The sequence below is a fragment of the Spermophilus citellus genome (assembly GCF_964194105.1).
Source record: "Spermophilus citellus genome assembly, chromosome: 5".
Taxonomy (NCBI): Eukaryota; Metazoa; Chordata; class Mammalia; order Rodentia; family Sciuridae; genus Spermophilus; species Spermophilus citellus.
The window spans coordinates 135,411,985-135,427,660 of NC_138186.1; the positions used below are offsets into that span (position 1 = coordinate 135,411,985).

Here is a 15,676-nt window from a genome sequence, read left to right on the forward strand (position 1 = left end):
TTACTTAAATTTTGAGAGAGTCTCATTGAGTTGCTTAGGGCCTCGCTAAGTTGCTGAATCTGGCTTTGATCTTGTGATTGTCCTGCCTCAGCCTCCCAAGCCACTAGAATTAAAGGCATATGCCAGAAGGCCCAGTTAAGATGTATTGTTTGAAAAATACACTGCCCTTTCATGATCTGTCCCTGCTGACCTGTCCAACTCCATGTCTTGCCACTCTGATTTCCAATTACATGTTCATGTTTAGCAACTGGTGTTTTGCCAAGAAATAACTTCTTGTAAAATCAACCCATCTTTACCTTTCACATACTGACTAGAATGGTATTTTCCCATTTATACACTGAGTAAAATCACCCATCTTCAATCCTCAGCATTGTCATTATTGCCCCTGAAAACACTTCCTCTCCAGGCTGCAATAAATGCAGTATTTCTTAAGAGGAGGCTTATCTATATATTTTGTCTCTCTTGACCACATTAAGCTCTTTGAAGGCATGGATTTTAAATTATTTACATTTGAGTTTATATCTTCAAATACTTGACATATTAGAACCAGTGTTTGCTAAGAAGGGACACTTAAGGACAAATGAAAAAATTAACCTAAGCTAATTAAAAATGGAAGGTAGGACCATATCAAGTATTGGTAAGGACACATAACAATAAGACCTTTCATGTTCAAGTTAGAGTATAAACTGACACAACAAATTGAGAAAATGTATTGTCATTAGCTAGTAAAACTACTAATAAGCATCCTTATGACCTGGCAATTCCATACACTACAGGCAACAATATGAATAAATTTTAAAAACTTAATTCTGAATAAGAAAAGTTAAATGAATAAATATGAACTATGTAGGATTATATTGGCCTAAGTTACTCATTGCTGTTTTACAATGGTCACCTGGGGTGGCAGAGTATTAATCATAATGGAGTAAGAAAAATTTTGAGAGAATTAGTACTATCCATCAAGTATGTGTGTGTGTTTAATAAATACTTTTCTATATGACTATACTATTCTTCAATAATAAATAAACGAGTCTTAAACTCCTCTGAAAACCCACTTAGACCCCTACCACCAGAAAACTGTTACGTTCAGGTGGAATCTCATCCTGAGGTTTCTAATGCTATTTTACCATTCTGGAAATAAAAATAGAGGCAACAATCTGTTAGAAAAAAAAAAGTCAAAGATTTTCATCTGATTTGGTCAAAGATGACTGGGGCATAGAAAAACCCACCTTGCTGAGGGCCACTCAGGTGGGTGATTTTAGTATTCATAAGAAATTAGAATAAGTGGCGATGGGCATTCGTTGCTTACAAGGCACTGTTATTTCAGAAAGAGAATAAGTTATTAAATTCTGATGATTTTTTTCTTTCCAATCTGGGGAGCTCTGACGTCAAAGAATTTCATCAGGAGGAATAACAGATAGCTTTTAATAGACTATTCTTGTGCCAGCTTCTGCCTAACTTCTAGCAAAGCCCTCCAGGGCATGATAAGATATTGGTTGCATGAGCTCATCAATGTACATGAGTCAGCATGGGTGTATGTGCGCATGTTTATGTCAGTTCATCAGAATATGGGAAAAAACATGTATGAAGTCAAATATCATTTTTTAACTACTCTAAACTTGATTTAGAAAGGGTCATCTATCTCTTGGTCCTCTACAGAAAACAGGACTAAAAAAATGGTAGGTTTTAATTATAATGCCACTTGTCAGGGCAAGACGGAGTTAAAAATAATATCCAAGTAATTTAAAATAAATACATAATCTCTAAAGTTATAAGATGATAATCATAGTAACCTCATATTTAGCATCATTGAAATTTAAGGGTAAAAAAATCTCACACCTCTGATACGTATTCACATTTATTTAAATCTGCACCTCTAGTGGCATTTTTCTTAATACCACTATATAAGTTTAGTTAGTTCTTGGATAGCCATGAAGAAACTGAAAAGTAAGAGCACCTTTTAAGACCTTTGTTCCCTGTGGGGGAAAAACAGAATTAATATTTGTTAAACTAGATAAGATATATAGATGTAAATATAGACATAAAACCTCTGTCACTGCACTTGGCACATTGGGTATGTAATATTAATAGGTGCTTCTTCTTACAACTTACACTAAACACTTAGACTCTGTTTCGTGAAATTTACACTAACTAGAAAGAAGAATAAATCATTAGACTCTGATCATTATCTCCCATTATATAAATTAGTTACTGAAATAAGCTTTTCATTTGGAGCTACACTATCTTAACTGCTAATAGTTGTTGAAAACAGACATTCAAATAAAAAAGTCAAGAAGGGAATGAGAAGTCTGTAGGGACATGTCCTGCTTATTGACATGTCACATTAAAAAAAAAAAAAGGCACATTTCAAGATAGCACTTTAATTCCCAGAGAATTATCAGAAATCGAAGTTCAAATAGTATTTTTTTCATTTGGGAATAAATATTTAGTGGACAGAAGGTCTATGAACTTCTTGGACACTCATGAAAAGAAGCCAGTTGAGGGAAAGGAATTATAGAATAAGGGACAAAAAATAAATTATAATATGCCAAAATTTAAAGACTAGCTCAGATGAAACCTTAAGACCCTATAGATTGTGTATCTTATCCATTTCATTACCAACAAACACAATGACTAACCTATGGTAGCTACTCACAAATATTAATCTAACCAATGAATATATTAGTTTTTCATGTGTGTAATAAAATAATTTTGTTATTTAGAGTGAACTAAAGAGAAGAAATAGAGAAAAGGTAAAATTGGCTGATATTTAATTTATTTTATATTGATACTTAGGAAACATTCTTTTGTAAAAATCAAAGTAAACACATACATCCAGCAAGAAGATATAAGTCGATTACTTGGCAGAAAGATTCAAGGAGGTAATGAGAAAGATATTCATCAAAATGATCTCAATGTATCTGGCCCTATTTCTACACCATTTGATCCAAGCATTGGTAACAATAAAACTCTTTATTTTCAATATAAAAATAACATTATCATTATTAATTTATAAAACCAACCATAGATAAGCAATATGTTTAAAATACGTACAGGAGGAAAAGGCAAGAGAAAATTTAGATATTGGAGAATATTTTGTTAAAATACTATTGTTAGGGGACAGACAGATGAAGATGTTGGGAACATGAAGTTAAGAGAGTAATTCTACAAAATGGGTTAACTGAGCTGACCCCATATTCTTTCTTTTCCAAAAAGCAATTTACCTGCAGCACTGCTGGCCTAAATAGACATGATGTGTCACATTCTTCAGAAAACTACCTGTTAACTGCCAGAGAAATGCAGGCCCAAAATAATGTTAATAAGAGGAACCCAAGTTATCCTGAAGGGGGAGAGTTTTGTGGCCAGATCCTGAAACTCAGAGATAAGGATAGTTTCTCCTAACCATAAAATCTGTAAGAATGTATGGTTAAGAATCCAATCAGAACCAGTCAGCATGGGTCAAGGTGACCTAGAGTTGCCATTACAGTGGGTACTTGACAGTCTGGTATCATCTTGCTGTGAGTCAAAATCAAAAGGTGGACGTGGGTGGGACTCTCTGGAAGCCCCAATAAAACTGGAGCACAGGAGAGGCACATTGTTCCTGTCCTCTCTGAGAGCATTCACTCTATCTGTCTTAAGAGTAGCTCCTTACCCTTTTCCAATCCTTTCAATCAACTCTTTCCTGTTACTCTGAGTGACATGTCCGAAATCTTTCTGACTTTATCACAAGAATCAGTTTGAAGGGGTGATATTCATGCTGCCTCCGTTACTCAGAAGGTCCCAGCTCTGTAACACTATGATGAATTTGAAGCATCGTAAGAATAGTTTTAGCCTAACACCATCGGTTCCAAGATGATGAAAGGTCACTGATATATTGCCAAATGCATTTTTATGAGATAAATTCAATTATAATTGCTGCAACTATTCCAGCCACAATTTAGACATAGAATCCAATTATCCATTTCATTTTCATTTATACCTCATGGGCTCGATCATTTATCATGTTTCATGATAATGATCAGAAGACACATGGAAAGTGATTTCTGGAGGTAACAAATTACCTACCATATTAGCATAGCTTACAAGTTCCTGTCAACAACTACTATGCATAAATATGAGGTAATTAAATTTACAATGTGCAGGAGTGTTTGATATGCTACTTGCTTCTTTCACAGCTGCCAAAAATCTGCGTTGCTAAATGCAGCAAACCTGTTTGGTTGCAAATCAGGAATCATTACACCCCAAATCTTCAACAGGTAGATGGTATGCTGTGGCTCTAGTTGCTGAAATGTATCTTTCTTTCATCATCTGGTATTATTACTTCTAGCCACCAAACCATCCATCATTACTGCTGAGACAGCTTGGAATGATAGCCCTGGACCCTCACATTACTGCTCCTTGAACTCTGTCTCATCCATCTTTTGCATCATTCCTGATTCACAGTTAAGTATCTTCTTCTGGCTGCAAAACCAAGTGTGAACCTGTAATGCCTTTTACCTACAGTGCCTCTCTAATAGTAATTGATTTCTCTTTATCATAAGCCACTGTTCAGAAAAGACTGCCCATGACTGCTGATGCTGAAAGATGATTTTTAAAAGACTTGATGTACAGAATTCCAATAGTTATAGGAAATGCATTTTTTCTAAGTTGGGCTTCTGAATTGCATTCATATTTCGCTTTGAATATTTATTCATCAAAGTGGGAAACAGAAACACAGTCAAACTCAGACAACTTTCAGTGCACAAGTACACATACCTCAATGAAAATATAGTATGTGACATGTGTACTAAGCCAACATTCAAATGAGAAAATTATTAATCAGAGTTTCAAATATGCTTGATAAAAATCAAAATTTTAAGATACTTAAAACGTTGAAACTGCAAAAAATGCTAATCTGTAAAACAATGCAAAGGAAAAGAACTTAAATTTAGATGCAAGAATATACGTGAAAATTGACTTAAAATAGAAGTCCCTCACTCATTCTTCTCCTCTTCACTCATTGCAAAGAGAACCTTCAAAAATGATATGAGTAACACAAGGGTTAGTGTATCATAAACTATCCAAGACTAAAGATTTTAATTCAGTTCCATCTGAATGTTGGTATAAAAGTTTAATAAATCAAAATGATCAAAATGTTCCCAGTGGCAGGTTGGGATTCAGTTTCCAATTCAAATGCTCTTTAATATATGGCTTTTCTGACATCTTGCATTTTTATCATCCATGTTGAATTCCAAACACCCTACTTTTCATCATTACCATGCATCATCCACTCTGGCCATGGTAACTACTTTTTAGCAATCCTGCACAAAACACAGAAATGTCAAACCCAGTGGGAGTTTTAACATAGGAAATTTATGACAGGTGGGAACTCTTTATCTACCCTTAAGTAAATATTTCAAACCACCTACTGCATTGAGTGGCATTCTTTTGAGTATTGAGAAATGCTGTTGGCCAATAGTCTTAGAAAGAAACCCCCCCTTCTCCCAACCCTTTAAAACATTTTCTGCAAGAAAAAGACAGGTCTAGGAGGATTGTTATCAGGAGCATTCAAATTCTGAATAGCAGAGAAAGTGGTGAAGACTTTAGAGAGTTTGCTTTATTCTATAAAATGTTTAATAAAAAACAAGAAAAAATATTTCACTTGACAGCCAGAAATCCACATGAAGCATAAGGAAAACATTTACACATTGTATTTCTTTCATATGTTTTTATATGTGGATAATATCAGCATAAAAAACACATTATGTTTAACTATGTTAGGATTTTTTTAAAATACTACTTAATTGAATACATGTGCTTTTCTCTTAAGCTAAGCAACATGAAAATGTCTGATAGTATTGGCTAAAGGCTATGAAATGGAAGCTAACAAAATACAAAGAATTTCTAAGGAATGATCAATTTATTTTGCACTGAATCCATATTTAATACACTGTGATTTTTTTTTTAAAGAGAGAGCGAGGAGACAGAGAGAGAGAGAGAGAGAGAGAGAGAGAGAGAATTTTTAATATTTATTTTTTAGTTCTCGGCAGACACAACATCTTTGTATGTGGTGCTGAGGATCGAACCCGGGCCGCACGCATGCCAGTTGAGCGCGCTACCGCTTGAGCCACATCCCCAGCCCCAGACTATGAATTTTTTTAAAAAAAGTTACCCTCATGCCTAAAGATTTGAAAACTAGATATCTTCTCACTCCAACTGAGTCTTTACAATTGGAATTCTACTCTATCTTCTTACAAGTCTTCCAATTATTCATAATATCATATTTCACCTGGAATCCCAGGCTAAAAATCTCAACAGCTCCTTTGACTTCTTCCCTCCAGACATTCCATAATATCTATAATAATATTTCTGCCATAACCTCTCACCCAATAACCTCTCAGACCATAACCTCTCAGACCAATTCTTCCTACTGCACCTCCCCTTCTCCAGGACTGTTCACCATTTCAAGTTTTTAGGATTGATAGAGACCACTAAACTTACTCCTTAAAAATTAATCTTCCTCCAAATCATGTCCCATTCCAGTTTTTCTGAAGTGGATACAAGTGCATGTGTAACCAACTCCAATTCCCTCAGAGGTCCTCAAATCAAATGACACAATATACCTATATGTCTTAGACTAGCATTCAAATTCCTTTGCAAAGTACAATTTCTGATTCATCTCATGTTTATTCCCTGAAAAACATAGTATAAGAGTCTATATTTAATACTCGTCCAGAAGGACATGTATTTAACAATGTCATTTTCTCTTCTTGTAATGTCTGTTACTTCTTTCAACTGTTAACAGTGCAACTATTTATTTTAACTTGTTTCAATTGTGCAGATCCTATGCATCCACCACAGGTCAAATGAAACTTCCCTTCCTCCTCAGTGCATCTAAGGTGGTGATGAGGCTGCCCTACTCCACTCAACACATTAAATACATGCCATTCACATGACATTTATAACTTTGCTTTTGTTTCTTTGATAGCAAACACTTCATTATGTCTTCTGGACTTTGATCATGGCACTGGCTAAAGGGACACTGATGTGAATAAGCAAAACGGAAATGTCCTTCGTTTCATCGGTCTAATAGAGGAATCCAAGTTTCTTTGTTGTTATTTTCTTTCTTGTTTTGTTTTGCTTTTTTAAGGATTGCTGAATGAGTACTGTAGGCAGAAAAAGCCAAGGTCTTAAGGTAGCAGAGAAGATTAAGAGAGTAAAAGAAAGCATGTGTAGCTAGAGTTTGGTGAGCAAAGAAAATCCCACAAGGGGTGAAAAGGCGAGCACAAGTGGAACAAGCAGAGCCCTCAGATTGTGATGACACATCTGGAATGCAGTGCATAAGCAGGAACCCAGCAGAGCCACAGAGAGCATGTTCTGACTTATTGTCTGCCATATGGCCTTTCTGGCTGCTTGCGAAGACTGATTTGAAGGAGGTAATTCCTCTTAGAGAGAGACCAGTGAAGAGCCTTTGCTTTTTACATGTATACTAAAGAGAAGATGGTATTGTGGTGGCAGTGAGGAAAATGGAAAGGGCTAGACACCCAGAACACATGCAATACAATACAGATAAATGAAGGAAGCAATCAACTAGTATACTGTACAGACTGTACTTCCAACAATGAAAAACTCTGAGACCACAGTCTTGTCCTACACATATTAATCAGAATAGACATTGCATAACAATCTTTTAAAAACGTAACAGCTAAATAACTTTGAAAACAGCAAAACTCTCTAAAACAAAATCGGATGAATTCAGTTCTGTATTGCAAAGTAATTGCCATTTGGCTTTTCACTATTTTGAAAAAAAAAATCGAGTGCCATTCAGAATAAAGTAAAAATGTGAAAGCATGCATATAGTTGAGAAAAAAAGAAGGGAGTATAACAAATGTAAAGACTGTAAAGCAAGAGTAAACTTAGAAGTGTTGGTATTCCTGACATGGATTAAGGAATGTGAGTGTTAGAAAAGAAATTTGGAATGATAGTTAGGGGACAATTCATTTGAGTATTTGTGAACAGGAAAGGACTGGGACAGTGGTATATTTTTCTTCTCTAATGTGAAGGACATCATTGGAAGAAGTAGCATGATAATGTGGAAATAGCCATGGAATCCTCCATATATATACAAAGTTGAAAGAAAATGGCAATGACAATTAGGAGGATATAAACAATATGTGGGTGAAATTTCTCCCTAACAACCATATAGATAATTATTCATTTGTTGTTTCTTTGTTTTAATACAATCACAGATTCTGTACCATCACATCTAAATCTGCTTCCAAATTGTGTAACAGGACAAAGAAGTAACAAAACATTTTCTTAGTTTAAGGCTCACAAGGCAGAAATTGGAGAGCAAAAGAAAGTCATCTTCCAAAGTCTATGCTAAAGTTTAAAAATAACCCTGTTCCCATAGTAAGAAAAGAGAACAAACACATATATAGGGCATAAATTTCTTAAAACTAACATCAGAGCTAAGATAAAGCTGCAGAAGAAGAAACTGTAGTAGATTCACGTGGTGAGAAAAGCTGCCATATATTTTACCCAATTATTTCATCTCTATTTCTCTGTCCTGAAAATCCTCTTTTAATACTGAAAGGGTAAATTTTTTTTTTTATTTTCTAGAATCAAATGATTATGCTAAACAAATTCCAGGCTGAAGTCTTAGAAAACATAAATATTTATCTGTACTTAAGTTTGTTGATCTTATGCATGCTTTTAATTATTATGAAACTAGATGTTTTCTAGTAAAGGAGAAAACATCATTTATATTAACCCAGAAGGAAAGAAAAGGAGTTTATATAGTAGTATGATAAGTTTTGAACAAGTTGGCTTTGACGGATTTATTCAAAAAATGCAAGTACATATTATTCTCTGCCTTCTTTGTAGGACTTCTAAATTATGACTGTTTTTCATGTATTTTCTTGTGAATGCTTTTAATAATAGGCTCCTGATTACATTTTAGTAGTAAGCAGATGTGTATTGGCTAGCTTTTTAAAAGATGGAAACATTTATTAGGGAAATAATTTATGAAAACTGAAAAATTAAGCAAAAACGCACCCATAGGCCAATACACTTATAGGGAACCCAGCTATTATTGACTACCTTTATGATGAAGTGGTGGGGAAAGAAAGAGGGATTCAAGAACTGTCACTAATGAAGTAATAGCCCACCAAAACACTTTAGTCACCACCCTCACTTGCTATACAACCAAACAAGATGAATGACCTCTCTCTATCACTGCCTGGTTTCATTTTGTCAACTACATAGCTTCTATTCAGTGAATATTCTATCAGAAACTGGCAATGTAACACTATTTACCATGTTAGGTGTTAAATAAAAGGTTTTCATACATAGCTGCTTTGGTTGAGTATATTTGATTTGTTAGGGAACCTTTTTGCCCTTCTAAAATTAAAAATGCAATCAAAATCTAAGCCAAAATTCTACCAAAATAGTAATTCAACATTTTTAAACAAAATTAAGGGCTAAGACCCTGAAGTTTCTTTGGTGTTTTCCAGTGCCTCTTAGCACTTTAAGTATTCGCATACTGCTACAGGATTTTCGAATGAAGTTGCAAAGGAACCCAGAGAGACTGAAAAATTGTAGTACAAACTGACTTCACAACTTTCTTTTGGGTTTGGGATAAGAGAAAGAAAAACTGTGAACAGGAAACAATATAAATAATGAAAACATTATTTGTCCATGAAGTAGATAGGAGTCCCTTGGTAGAAGTGGACCCAAATTACATTTATCACAAACTCTAAGAGATGTGAAAGGTACAGAAGAAGAGCATAGAGCTTTTATAGATAATCTGACATCAAATTCAGTCACCTTTCACAAAAATAATCATCTGGCATGTAAATGATTCTGCTTCCTCCTTGGATCTTTACAATATTTAAGAATGGTTCAATAAAAGCAAACTGCATAAAATTCACTTAAAAAGTGGTATCCAGTACCCCTGCTGCTGAACATTCTGTGAACTGCACATGTGAATCACCCATGGAAAATACTCAAATATCTTCCTAAAAAGGACTCTCATTGCATTTTTATATTTTTAAATGAACTGAGAGAAAGTAAATGAAACAAAAATAGTCACTCAGATGAAAAGAAGAACTGCACTCTACCATTTTCATAGACTTGCCTATAAGGAAACTCATAGGAGAAGAAAATTAGTACACAAACGTATCCAGAATGGTAGCTTACAGATATAGGTTTAAAAAAAAAAGTTTGGGTAACAATACTGAGGTCTAGTAAATATTAAATGTAAGATTTTGGCCCCATTACATTGAAACAGAGTACTATTATTAATTCTATTTTTTTTTAACTTTGCAAAAGCATTCCTAAACTAATTATGTGAACAATTCAATCAGTATCCAGTTTCAGGTTGTACCAGAGTACACCATCTGAAATAAGGACATCTAGTATTCTCTTGCTCATTTTGAATTTAAATATGTACCAGACATCTTGAACACTGAATCACCTGAATTACAAGTAGGTATTATGAATGAGAGAAGATTCCAAATGTTCCTTTTATCATACTCAAGGGTAGCAGAGTAAAATTTTTAAATATGAGACATTTGAAATCTCTTCCTAATTTAAGACATTTAGTTTCCACTAACTGTATGTGCTTTCCTAACTATAGAAGGGGAACTGGGTAAAATTAGTATGTGGTCCATTGGTGTGTTCTAAGACTTTTGTTATATTTCAGATTTCATAAAACATAGTTGTTAAAATTGTACTCTTCATAAATAATTTCGAACCTCCTTTCCAGTTGACTAATTTTTACAATTAAAAAAAATATATAAAAGCCATCTTCAAGTCACCATTAAGAAAGGAAGATCTTTATATGAATTCCTCAGTCTGACAGCTCTACTATGAAAACTAGTTAAAAATCAATACTGAACTGCATTAAACAGAATGCTGAAGGTCCAAAGCTAGAAATCCCATGGACTTTAGACATCAGCTATCGAAAGTGTTAGTTAAGTATGTCATATTTTCCACTTTCCAAAAGTCTTGGTTGCTTATATAAAAATGAAATACTCAGACTTGACTTTTAACTGCTGGGTACAGAAAGACTAGACTACTAGACTAGAATACTGGTCAAACCAATATTATTTTTTAAGGGAAAAGTATTTCATGCTCAACTTACAATCACTCTTACTACTTCATTTGAAAAAGGAAAGAGACTGGGTCAGACACTAAAAACTATATGGCACCAGCAAACTTGGCTCCCTCTATAGGTTGGGGGAGGATATGTGGTTCATTGACTGTGCCCTACATCTTCCAGGGTCAGCATGATCACTCTGCCTTCAACTATACAATTGTATTTGTTAATTTTGAGAAAAGTATTGATTATCTTGATATAAAGATTGAACTAGGTGCTGAAGTTAAAAAAAGGGTGAACTAGACAGTCAGGTGCTGATAAAATAAAACCCAAAAATATCAGACCAAAAGCTGTCTTAAAAATTCACATGAAATCTTGTGGCAGTTTGGACTTCTCTTTTTCTTTACTAGTGTACTGGTTAATTCGTACCAAGTAAGTGATTTCATTGATAGGCCCCATTCACCAAACAACCCCACTGATAACCTAATGACCAATACTATTGCTTGACACAGAATAACACCCTTCTCCAATGTCACCATATTCTAGTCTGTATGTCTATTGAGATTGAGCTGTTCCTTCTCTTGAAACATTTGTTCAGTTACTATCTCACCAAATAGAATGAATAACTACCTCTCAATACCAATACTGTGGACACCTGTGTACAAAAGTATTCTACTGAACATTCTAGTTCTCTCTCCAACAATTTTCCTTCTTTCCTTTCTCCATCTCTCCCTCCTTCACTCACTCCCTCCCTTTTTTCCTCTTCCTTTCTTTATCTGGATAGTTATGTAGAGTTGAGTCCTCTTTATCCCTAACTGCATGAGCCCAAGAAAGCATGAAACCTATTTCTGTGCTATGACTATGGGATGAGCTTAGCTTAGGAAGGAATCCAGAATCACTGACTACAATGTAAAGAACTTCAAAGACACAGATCCTGAAAGATTGAATCTAACAACCCTGAAATCACTTCTGAATGTCCTAATCACAAAAGTCAATAAACACGCTTGTTTTTCAACAGGCTTATATTGTCTTACAAAGGGCAGTATCAACATCGCTCAATTTCTTACAATTTTAAACAACTCTAAGTAAATTTGGTATCTATTTTGAGTAATATTGGGTAGACAGATTTATATCTAATCCAATTTGCAGCTAGAGGTCACTGTCATAATTAGAGGTAGATAAGTATACTACTGAATACTTTTGTGTCCAGAGCATTTGATAATGGCTAATAGTGAAGAGTAAAATGTAATAATCAACCATTAACAATGATACACAAAAAGCTGTACTTTTCAAATTAAAGAACCAAAAATGTTCTTTACAGATAATGGTTATACTTCTACAGGTAAAAATGGTTGATGTAACAATATAGCAAACAATTCAGAATAGAAATTATTCTAGCAGAGAACTTTATAGAAGTTTATTGTAGGTCAGTTGGTTAGTGATGTAAGTGGGTCATTGATATAGACAAGTAGAGAAAGATCATAAATCAAGTAGAGATTGAGCAAAACTATCAGTAAAATAATTAGACTACAAACTTGGTGTTTTCAGTATGAAGCTGGTAAACCACTGCCCCCCCCCATGTATTTCACATCCTCTCTACTTCAATTTTGAGAAATCATTGAGCAAAAACGTGTGTTCTTCACCTCATCTCTATAAAAACTTTGTCAATAAAGATTGGCTCCCACAAGCTTCAGACTTTATCATTACTCAGAACGATCTGGAAGCAACGTTAAGGCATGACAAAGTAAATTCTGTCTCACTGTGGTTTCTTGTTCTTCCTGTGGCTATGGGAACACAGAGATCGATACTCTTCAGCATGAGAATTTTGCAGGGAAATTTTCATTTATAACAAACAGCAACAAAAAAAGCCTTAAGCACACCCTGTCACTTTCAGTTTAAGAGAAAATGCACTAATAAACCATGGGTCATCTTTGACAACAGGCAATACTATGCCAGCTCTTATTAAAGAGTATTCATATCACTGCCCCAAAAATTTCCTTTAAAATTACCATCTTTTGTATCCATGTAACAGGATGTCAGCTTTAAAAGTGCCAATGAGCGATAGGACCTGTCATCATAGTTAATTCTCAGCACTGTTTCAACACCAGGACAGCTAACCCCCAAGGGTATGCTTTTGGTTAGCAATATTTATTTGGTGGTTATCTGGACAAACAAGAAAGCTTATTCGTCCTCTACATTGGATTTCAAATAAAAGAGAAAGCAAAGTATCACCTGTAAATATTAGATATAGACCCTAAACTCTATTGAAAAAACTAAATAAAACTGTCAAAACTATCAAAATATATTCCCACAATGTAGGCAGACTGTGAATAACACATCCAAATCCCCATTATATTTTAACCCAACCTTTCTAACATTAATTCTAAATTGAAATATATAGTAAGTAAAAGAACTTTCTTTAAAAAAAGGAAGAAAAGGACAAAATTCTTGATGACATTTAAGAATCACCCTTTTAAAAAAATTATTGAAATATTTTGTTGTTTCTAGGTAAAGCGATTTATCATTCAATAAAATGATAAAACTTACTTGCTAATTAAGATAAGCAAGGAGTGTTGGAGAGATACCTGTTTGGCAGAGCACCTGCTTAGCACCTTGAAGCCCTGGGTTTGACAATCCATACTGCCTCCCCCAAATAAATATAAACTAGAGAGTTCTAACAATGACAAAATAGTTCCCTTTTAAAATATAAAAGGCAAAAATGTTCACACAAAAGAATGATTTGGACACATAAGGAGGAAATTTGAATAAAAACATCAATACTCTCTTCTATTTCCTAAAAAAAGCTTATGTATTAACTATACGTAATGTAATACAATACAATCTAGGATATGTAACTACAGGTATTATGCAAAAGTATCTAAAAGCACTCAAAATGCACTGTCAAGACAGCATTTCCTTCATGGCTGCATGCTGGGTGAGCTCATATAACACTTTGGGGATAAGGGAAGCATGGTGATCCAGTGACACACCCTCATCTCTGTAGCCACAGCACAATAATCACCCTGAAGGACACCTTCAGCTGTTAAATTCAGGTTCAGTTAGAAAAGCTGGAACAAAATTCCATAAAGGTGAATATATACTCATATATGAACACAAGATAAATGGTTTCTCTGTTTGAACCTTAGATTCAAGTATTATCATATTTTGTTGTCCTTTAATAAATGAGGCTGTAATTCTATGAACTTGTGCAGGTGATATGACCTGACTATGGAGATATCAGAGAATTTTCAGCCTATAAACATTTAAAAAAATGAGCTCTCATGGTTCCCAAAACAGAGGTATATAAAGAGGCTAATAGGATTATTTGATAATGTTAATATGAGAGAACACTGAATTGGAAAAGAAAGAGCTCGCCGTTCGAAGATAAGAAACATGGATGTATATTCTGGCTGCATCGATTATTAGATTTTTGTGGCTCTGGGCAAACTCTCAAATAACCTGAATTTCAATTTCCTTCTTTCTATAATTACCAAAGGTTAAATATTAAAATCAAGTAAATCGTGAAATAATGCATGTAAAAGTCATTTTATGTCAAGTATTATAAAATAGAGTAATTTGAATATGGATATATAGCATATATTTCATTCCAGCACCTGGACCTTGTCATATGCTGGGCTATTTAGGCCTTGGTGCTTCTGGGTCTTACCACTGCCCCAATATCCATACCCCTCACCTGGGCAACTTTCTCTCAGCCTTCAGATCCTACTCATTCACTCCAGTTCAGATGGTTTTATTATAATTTCTTAAAATTGTCCACGGAGAGACTTAGGAAATGCATCATTATTTTCATTTGTGTCAATATTGACTGATGTTTGATACCCTATTCAACAAAGCTGCTTTTCCTCTAAATTTTTTATATAGCTGAAGTTGTCTTCTTCTTCTTTTTTTTAAGGTTTCAGCTCAGTTGTCACCTTCTCAAGGACATCTTCTAAATCACTGTAACTAAAATATCAATCTCCATCACTTTGTGTCTTTTCCTTCATAACACTTGCCAGGATCTGACAGGGCATTTTCAATATCTTTGTACAAAGGGTAGCTAAAAGTAACAAAATGTTAATCCAATGTAGAACTTTATTTTCATTTACAATTATATCCTCTGGTGTAGAACAATGCCTGGGAAATAATAGGGACTTAGTAAATTTTGATTAAATGTAATGTTTTATATATTTGCATTATTTCGTAGGATTCATTACAGATACATACTGATATATCCAATTCTTCACATTCCTGTAATAAGTTCTAATTTTTTAAGATTGAGTAGGAGACCATAATTAGTAAATATTTAATACTGGGGTTTTATACCAGTAAACTATACAGGTCCATATCAGAATAGAACCTTTGACCTTGACTTCACTGCCACAGGGCATCAAAAAACAACAACTCATTGCAGTAATATCAGCAGAAAGGATTTAAACAAGAAACAAAATGGTTCTAATGTTAAAATGTGAACTTATGATAGTAATACAGAGTGAGATATTTAAAATGTTTTGTCCTATTAAAGCATTATAAAGCAAATCCCTTTTGATGAGAAACACTTGCAGACTTCATGACAAACATTGCAAATAGCATCTTAAT

The 15,676-nt window shown here is 34.3% G+C and overlaps 1 protein-coding gene across 8 annotated transcripts in view; it reads right to left on the bottom strand.

Moving 5' to 3' along the window:
- The window catches only part of PTPRK (protein tyrosine phosphatase receptor type K), a 572,160-nt gene that overhangs the window by 245,366 nt on the left and 311,118 nt on the right, over positions 1–15,676 (bottom strand). The window lies entirely within an intron of this gene.